General features: G+C 33.7%; 1 pseudogene; it reads left to right on the forward strand.

Moving 5' to 3' along the window:
* Nucleotides 1–656: 656 nt before the first annotated feature.
* Nucleotides 657–1,701, forward strand: LOC149186308 (uncharacterized; annotated as a pseudogene).
* The last annotated feature ends 6,037 nt before the right edge of the window (nucleotides 1,702–7,738 follow it).

Below are 7,738 nucleotides of genomic sequence, written 5' to 3' on the forward strand. Positions count from 1 at the left end.
GTCAGAATGTTTCTATCCATTGGATATCTAAAATAGAGAAATTGTTTTTCGTTGGTGTTCACTACAAGTGCTATGTCAAAGAAAAAGTGCAAAAGTCAAAGAAAAAGGTGCTTGCAAAAAAAGGGTGGAGCGAGGTGCAAGTCTTGAGCAACTCCACTTATGACATTTTTAGCCAAAAAAAAATTACATAGCATGGAAGACATTTCTGCTTATTCAGTATCTAAAATATTGGAGTCACCACTCGTATGGACTTAAAAAAATAAATCAAAACATAAAAATAGAAGCAAAATTTATATTAGATCATTAATTATTTACCCTTATTCTCACAGTTTGAAAGTGTACGTGGAAAATATGTTCAAGGGAGAAAAGAAATGATGGGTAATGGGGTATAATTTATGAAGAGCACATAGTATAGTGGAAAAGGAAATAAAATGACTTTTGTATCCTTTTTTGAATGTATGTAATGAGAAATTAGGATAACTTATCATTTTTTTTCATGTGAGCATTTGAGCAATTAAGAAACAAGCTAATTTTCCATGTATGTGTGTTGGAAATTAATCAAAATCCTATGTTTTTGAGAGAATTTGTATTTTAATCCATTAATTTCCTGTTGTGGGTCAGTTGTATCATTCAAGACCTGGGAGTTGTTAAAGAATATGTTGCAATTAGTGTCTTTCTATGAAGCTATGGATTCCTCACCCGTGAATTCAATATTTAGCAATGTGAATGACTTCTACACCACCCTGATATAAGGCCTATAAAATCTAGAACAATCAATCTCTCCCCACAATTTCATGTCGACGGATTGACTTTAATAGAGTGTTGCCTGTTAAGGTCCCTGCACAGGGAAATCATCCAATTGGTGCAGAAATTGTAACTTATAGTGGAAAACAATCAAATTGGTGCAGAAATTGTAGCTTATAGTGGCAAAGAGATGGCTTGATGAATACATGGATGAGATCTCAAAGCTATGGGATGTGTGACACATACCGAAATGTGGAATTACAATCCTAGAGAAATACCAGAATGTAGTAGAGAAAGTTTCCATGCCACTGAATGCTAACAGTGCAGGAACGTGATGAGGAGCATATCAGGGTGCTGGAGGCCATCATCTTCGAAGAAGAGAACAAGGTCTTGATAGAAACCAATATTGAAGCACGTGGGAAACCATTTTTGCAAATTGATGATAAGGCCTTCCAGGCAAATTTTCCAAAGTGGAATGGGTCTAATGACATCATACGGGTCATTTATGCAATGAAAGGGATATGTATTTGATGAAGAATATAAGATTATTGCCGCTCATGTTGCTGCTTTGGGGGTTGGTGTATGGTTTCAATGAGAATTCAGTTTCTAAGAATAATATGTGCTTCAGGGCTTCTATTTTTGCCTCTTCATCCTGCCTACAATGTGGAATGGATATTGAGATAGATCAGTAAGGTCTCCTATTAAGGCTATTGTGTATAGTATGCCTACATTTTTTTATATGACGTTGGAAAAAAATAATCCTTGATGTTGAAGCATTGGAGCAAATAAGATCTGAGGTCCATGGGATCCCAATGGAGCAATAACAACTATCATGAAAACCTAGAGAGCTTGATTGACAAAATTCAACAATTCGAGCACTCTTTCAATAGCCTTCTTGAGGACTTCTTCACCGAGATTATTGATAGCAAGAAGATGCTCTTGAACATTTACAGTTAGGAGTAATATGGTCACTATCTAGGGGTTGATAGTATTGGGTGTAATGCAGACTAGGATAATACCACTTGAAAGTATATCCATGCCTCTCAGTTTTTATCCTTTCTGTTATTGAAAGGGAAGGGATAATATCTCACAATCTTATTTTTACCATCTTATTGTTATTTATATAGTTTGCATAAGCATATATTTTGTAAGTATTGTAGAAAAAAACAAGTAAATCATGGAGTGGAGTTTCTGTTTGACACATGTTACTTTTGATCCATATTAGTTGTCATGATTTTGATTTGAAATACATTGCACTTAACTGCTTCATTGGATGGCTTTCGAAAAGCCCATAAATCATATTAAGAACATTATGGGCATAGCTTTCGATGTAATATTGAAATAATTATGCTTAGAGGTGACTGCGATATCACCATTTATTATTTCGTTTCCAGTGAATAATGAGATCATTCTGCCATGAAATTATTTCAGACTATGGTAATATTTTGAAAGTTGTTTTCCAGGCCTAATGTTTTTCTCTTCAAAAGGATAATTCATAATAAGTTAATTTGTTCATGTCCCTCATGAATTTGATATTTTTGAAATGCGCTACATCAGTCTAGAAAAAGATTCAGCAAACTTGAGCAAGTACCTATAAAGTACGGAGTATGATGTTGATTCTTAAGTATAATTATATCTGAATTGTATTCTTGTCTGCTTAATATTAGAGGGTAGTTCATTACTTTATGTATTATAACATTATTTTATACTTTAGATCTTTGTTGGAAGGTTTTTCACCCTATTCCCTACTCAATACAATGTGTGTTGGAAGATTTTTCACCATATTCCCTGCTCAATAGAATGTGTGTTGGAAGATTTTTCACCCTATGCCCTGCTCCATACAATGCGTGTGTATATTCATTTTCAAGGAAATAATGTGTGCTCTCTTATCGTTTCTAACTAGGACATTTCTTTTATAACCTGACATTCTATTATGTCAATGGTGTCAAGGTATTTAATACGAATACAGCTACACCACTACAATGATGAGCTAAAAACAAGCATTCAAGGGTGGAGCATACCTCCTGGGTTTTGTCCATTGGATATCTAAAATAGAGCAATTTTTGTTCTCTCGTGTTCATTGGAAGTGCTATGTCAAAGAAAAAGGCACTTACAAAAAATGGGTGGAGCCAGGTGCAAGTCTTGAGCAACTCCACCTATGACCTTTTAGCCAAAAAAATCTTACATAGCGTGGAAGACATTTATGTCTATTGAATATCCAAAATATTGCAGTGAGCACCTATATGGATTTAAAAAAATCAATCAAAACTTATGAAAGCAACAAAATTTATATGAGATAATTAAATATGTACCCTTATTCTCACAGTTTGAAAGTGTACATAGAAAATATGTTTAAAGAAGAAAAAAAAGTTGGGCATTGGGGTATAATTGATGAAGGGAACATAGTATAATGGGCAAGGAAATGAAATGACTTTTGTATATTTTTTTGAATGTGTGTAATGAGAAATTATTATAACTAATCATTTTTCCATGGGAGAATTTGAGGAATTAATAAACTAGCTATTTTTTCATGTGGGTATGTTGGAAATTAATCCAAAGCCTAAGTTTTTGAGAGAATTCAGATTTCAATCCATTAATTTCTTGTTTTGGGTCAATTGTGTTATTCAAGAATTGGGAGTTGTTAAAGAATATGTTGCAATTGTTTCCTTTCTGTGAAGCTATGAATTCCTCATCCGCGAATTTAATATGTAGGGATGTCAATGTCTTATACACCACTCTAATACAAGGCATAGAAAATATAGAACAACCAATCTCTCCCCACAATTTAATGTCGATGGATTGACTTCAACACATTGTTGCCTGTTAAGGTCCTTGCATAGGGAAATCATCCAATTGGTGTAGAAATCGCAGCTTCCGCCAATAAACAGATGGCTTGATGAATACATGGATGAGAGCTCAAAGCTCTAGGATGTGTGATATGTTTCGAAATGTGAAATTGTGGGCGTGGAGAAATACCAAAATATAGTACAAAACATTTCCATGGTATTGAATGCTAATAGTGTAGGCACATGATGAGGAGCATATCAGGGTGCTAGGGGCCATCTACTCGGAAGAAGAGAACAAGGTGTTAATAAAAACCAAGATTGAAGCATGTGGGAAATCTTTTTTCAATTTGATGATAAGGCCTTCAAGGCCAATTTTGCAAAGTGGAATGGGTCCAATGGCCTCAGAGGGGTCATGTATGCAATGAAATGGATATGTATTTGATGAAGAATATAAGCTCATTGCTACTCATGTTGCTTCTTTGGGTGTTGGTGTGTAGTTTTAATGATAATTCAATTTCTATGCATAATTTGTGTTTCAGGTCTTCCATTTTTTTCTTCATCATCCCACCTGCGATGTAGAGTGGATACTGAGATAGACCAAGTAAGGTCTTCTATTAAGACTACCATGTATAGTAGACTGCATTTTTTTATATGAGGTTGGAAATACATAATACTTAATGGACAAGCACTGGAGCCAACTCGATTTGAGGTACATGGGCTTCCAACGGAGGAACAACAATGTTGAAAACCAAGAGAGCTTGCTTGACAAAATTAACCAATTAGAGCATTTTTTCGATAGCTTGATTGATGACTTCTTCACTAAGATTTTTGATAGTAGGAATATTCTCTTGGACATTTGTAGTTAGGAGTAATATGGTCACTATCTAGGGGTGGATCATTTAGATTAGGACCTTAGTGAACAACCCTATCACATTTGTAATGTTTTGTAACAAATGCAACAAAATTTCTACAGAGTTGCAACATCATGGAGCATGTGAATTATAAGAAGATTAAGACAATTGCATCTAGTGAAGATGACACCTTTGCAATTGTCATAAATTTGATGGTTTCCCCCATAACAAAATAATAACCTTTCCAACGCATTTGTACGCCTTGAAGGTTGAGAGGCATCACACAAGACACTTTTACCATAGTAGTAAGGATTGGAATAATAGATGACTTCTTTTGAGTCTGAGATTTGGTCTTCACTGGTGATTCTTCTAATTGATCCTCAATTCCAAATAGATTCATCAATGGAGATGACATACCTACAACCTACATTTTATACATGGTTAACTCAATCAAATCCTTACTCTCTTTAGAAACCTCAAGCATGGCAGCACCCTTGGCACACACATTTCTCTTTGTTCCTTATCATTTCTTGGGTTTCACAACGCTTCTCCTCTTACCAATATCCTTTCTTGCACTAATAAGAACATGGCACTAATTCACTATGGAGTTTGTAATTCTTCCAACAAATGGTGACACTGCATTGGTATTTTTTTACTTGGCCCCTCTTCTTCCTTTGGGCCTACCCATCTTTTCTCCTTAGCCCCTCTCCTTGACTAATTGCTCCACACACTCAACATCTTCTTCCTATGAAACATTGTTTTCTTCATTCTGCCTAGCTAGGCTTCAAATAAGCATTGCTCTCCCTCATTTCCTCCATGTTGTACATCGACCAAGTCTCGTATCTCCTCATTTTCACCATGTTAGGCATCTTCAAATCCTTGTTCTTACTTCATTTCATTCTGATATTATCATATGGGTTACTGATAGATCACATAATATATAACATTTAAAATAAAATAAAATCAACAATGAATTTAGTTGTTTGAAATGTGCACTTCATAAAAAATGAGAGCCCAAACTATAAGCCAAGCCAAGCCAAAAAAAAAAAAAAAAAAAGCCAATTTTTTTATCAAAACAATTCTCCAAACCTAAAATTTCTTTTTAAATAAAATAATTTATGTTTATAATTTAAATATTCAATTCAATCGCATAACATATCACATATTCTTTCTTCTACGCTACTCTTTCCAGTACTACCGCCTTACTGTGTTTCCTTTCCTTTGCACCATTTGGTACAATTGCTAGTTTTAATCTTGGTAAATATGAGATGTATCATGAAGTAGGTATTTTGATGTTGATTATGAATTGATGTTTATCCTAGTTTACTAATTCAACCATATAATTTAAATGGCTAGTAAATACCAATAAACCATTTATTTTATATAACAACACCAGTGAAATAATTATTATTTGATTTGTAAATGTAAACTAACTCATCACTATTATTAAAAATAAACAAATCATACAATATAAAATAAATTACTTAAAAATTTAAAAACACAAAAGCTTTTACATACACCAAATAAATCACAGTTTTAAAACTATTTATTTTCATGTTAAAATTACAAACTCTTAATTAAATAAAAACAGTTGTATATCATAATCCCAAACCAATTATATTACACTCTTTCATAAATGAAAAGATTTAATTCTCTCAAAATTTCTGTGGCCTACTATTCACATTGATTTAAGTGTAATATTAAGTTCACCATTTATTCAAGTGTAATATTAGGTAGATGATTAAGTGTAATATTAAGTTCACCGTCGAAAAATTAATTAATAGCGAATTTTTATGAAAAACAGCTTGTGATCAATCTTTGGTACGCGAAGCTTTTTCACTGTTCACGTTAAATTCCGATCGCAAAAATTAATTAATACCCAATATTTCAAAAACATGCAATGTCGAAGCATTAATTAATTCCGTTGTACTCACATGTGATAACAAGATGCAACGGAGCAACAAGAGGGACATATAACTGGGCACAGCGCAGGATGGAAAGGTAGAGAGGAAAACACAAATACACGGAAAAAAAAAAAAAACTTGAATTGCTACTCAATTATTTAATTATTCATGAAATTTGATTCACTCATATGAATCCACGAAAATGTGGCTTGTTTTTTTCTTGTTTTTCGTTACAATGACTCAATTACAAGTATAGAAAATTAAATTTACTAAATATGGAATCATGCAAATTTAATTACGCTTGATTTTTTTTAGCTAATTACTTCATGCAAAACCACACTCGACTTGCTTCTAATATTAGACTCCACTTGTTTTTCTTAATTTAACTCAACTCTTCATGCATTGCATGCATACGGGAGTAATTACTACTTCTAACACTCCCCATTAAATACCATTGTATGACTCGACCTTCACGTAATCATGCCTCAACATAACTTAAACATGTACGCTGGTCTAAGTCTCAACTAGGCTTACAATGACTCAAAAGACTTTCTATATAGGTGGAACTCTTACAAATTGTTCCAAACACTGAAACTCCAGAGGTCAGAGTTGGTGTTGGGACTTGCTTTCATATTGCTTGTATCTTCCTACAATACGGGCATATGGGTTACACCTCTAGAGATTTCAACACAGGTGGAACTCTTACAATGCTGGATTTTCTTTTTTATTTCTTCCAAATTCCATACCCTCGAAATTGCTTCATTCTTAACCTCGCTTTCTTATTGTAAACTCCTTATTTTTTCACTTCTTGTTGTTGCAGTTTTTCTTTGACTTCTCTTGTATTGTTCTGAAAAACAATTTAAGCTTTTTGAGTCTCTCTTCTGCAACTTCCTCTTCAAAGATTTGTTCACTCATTCACTATTTCCAGAACTCTTCATCTTCAAACTATAATCTCCGCTTTATTTCTTGTGGTTCATATTCCTGATCTTCTATCTGCCATATTTCTTGATCGCAAAATTTGATCTCTTCTTAGCTCCATTGTTGAAAGGTTATTTCAATGCTTTCTTCTTTGTCTTCATAAACTTTCATGTCATTTGTTGCATCCTTTTCTTCACCTTTTCTTTCAGCTATAACTGTAACTGGTGTACTATCATTTTACTTGCACACTCAAAATAAATGTTAAAAACATCCGCATTATGCTCTCCAGTGAGAGTTTTCTCCACATTCTCTTCCTTCTCTTCTTTCTCTGTCTATTCCTTCTCTTCCTTTGTTGTTGCATCATAATCATCATTTTCCACTTTTTTACCAACTTCTACTGAAACAAACAGGTTATGTTCCACTTGGCTTATAGACACAAGTGGGTTTCTTTCACCGAATAACAACATATCAATGAGATTTTTCTGTTGCATCATGTGCAACCACTCATCACTAGTTAATTATTATTCAACAAAGT

This window comes from Pinus tabuliformis, chromosome 3_1, assembly GCF_031772625.1.
Source record: "Pinus tabuliformis cultivar Carrire ecotype Pingquan chromosome 3_1, CPIR1, whole genome shotgun sequence".
NCBI lineage: Eukaryota > Viridiplantae > Streptophyta > Pinopsida > Pinales > Pinaceae > Pinus > Pinus tabuliformis.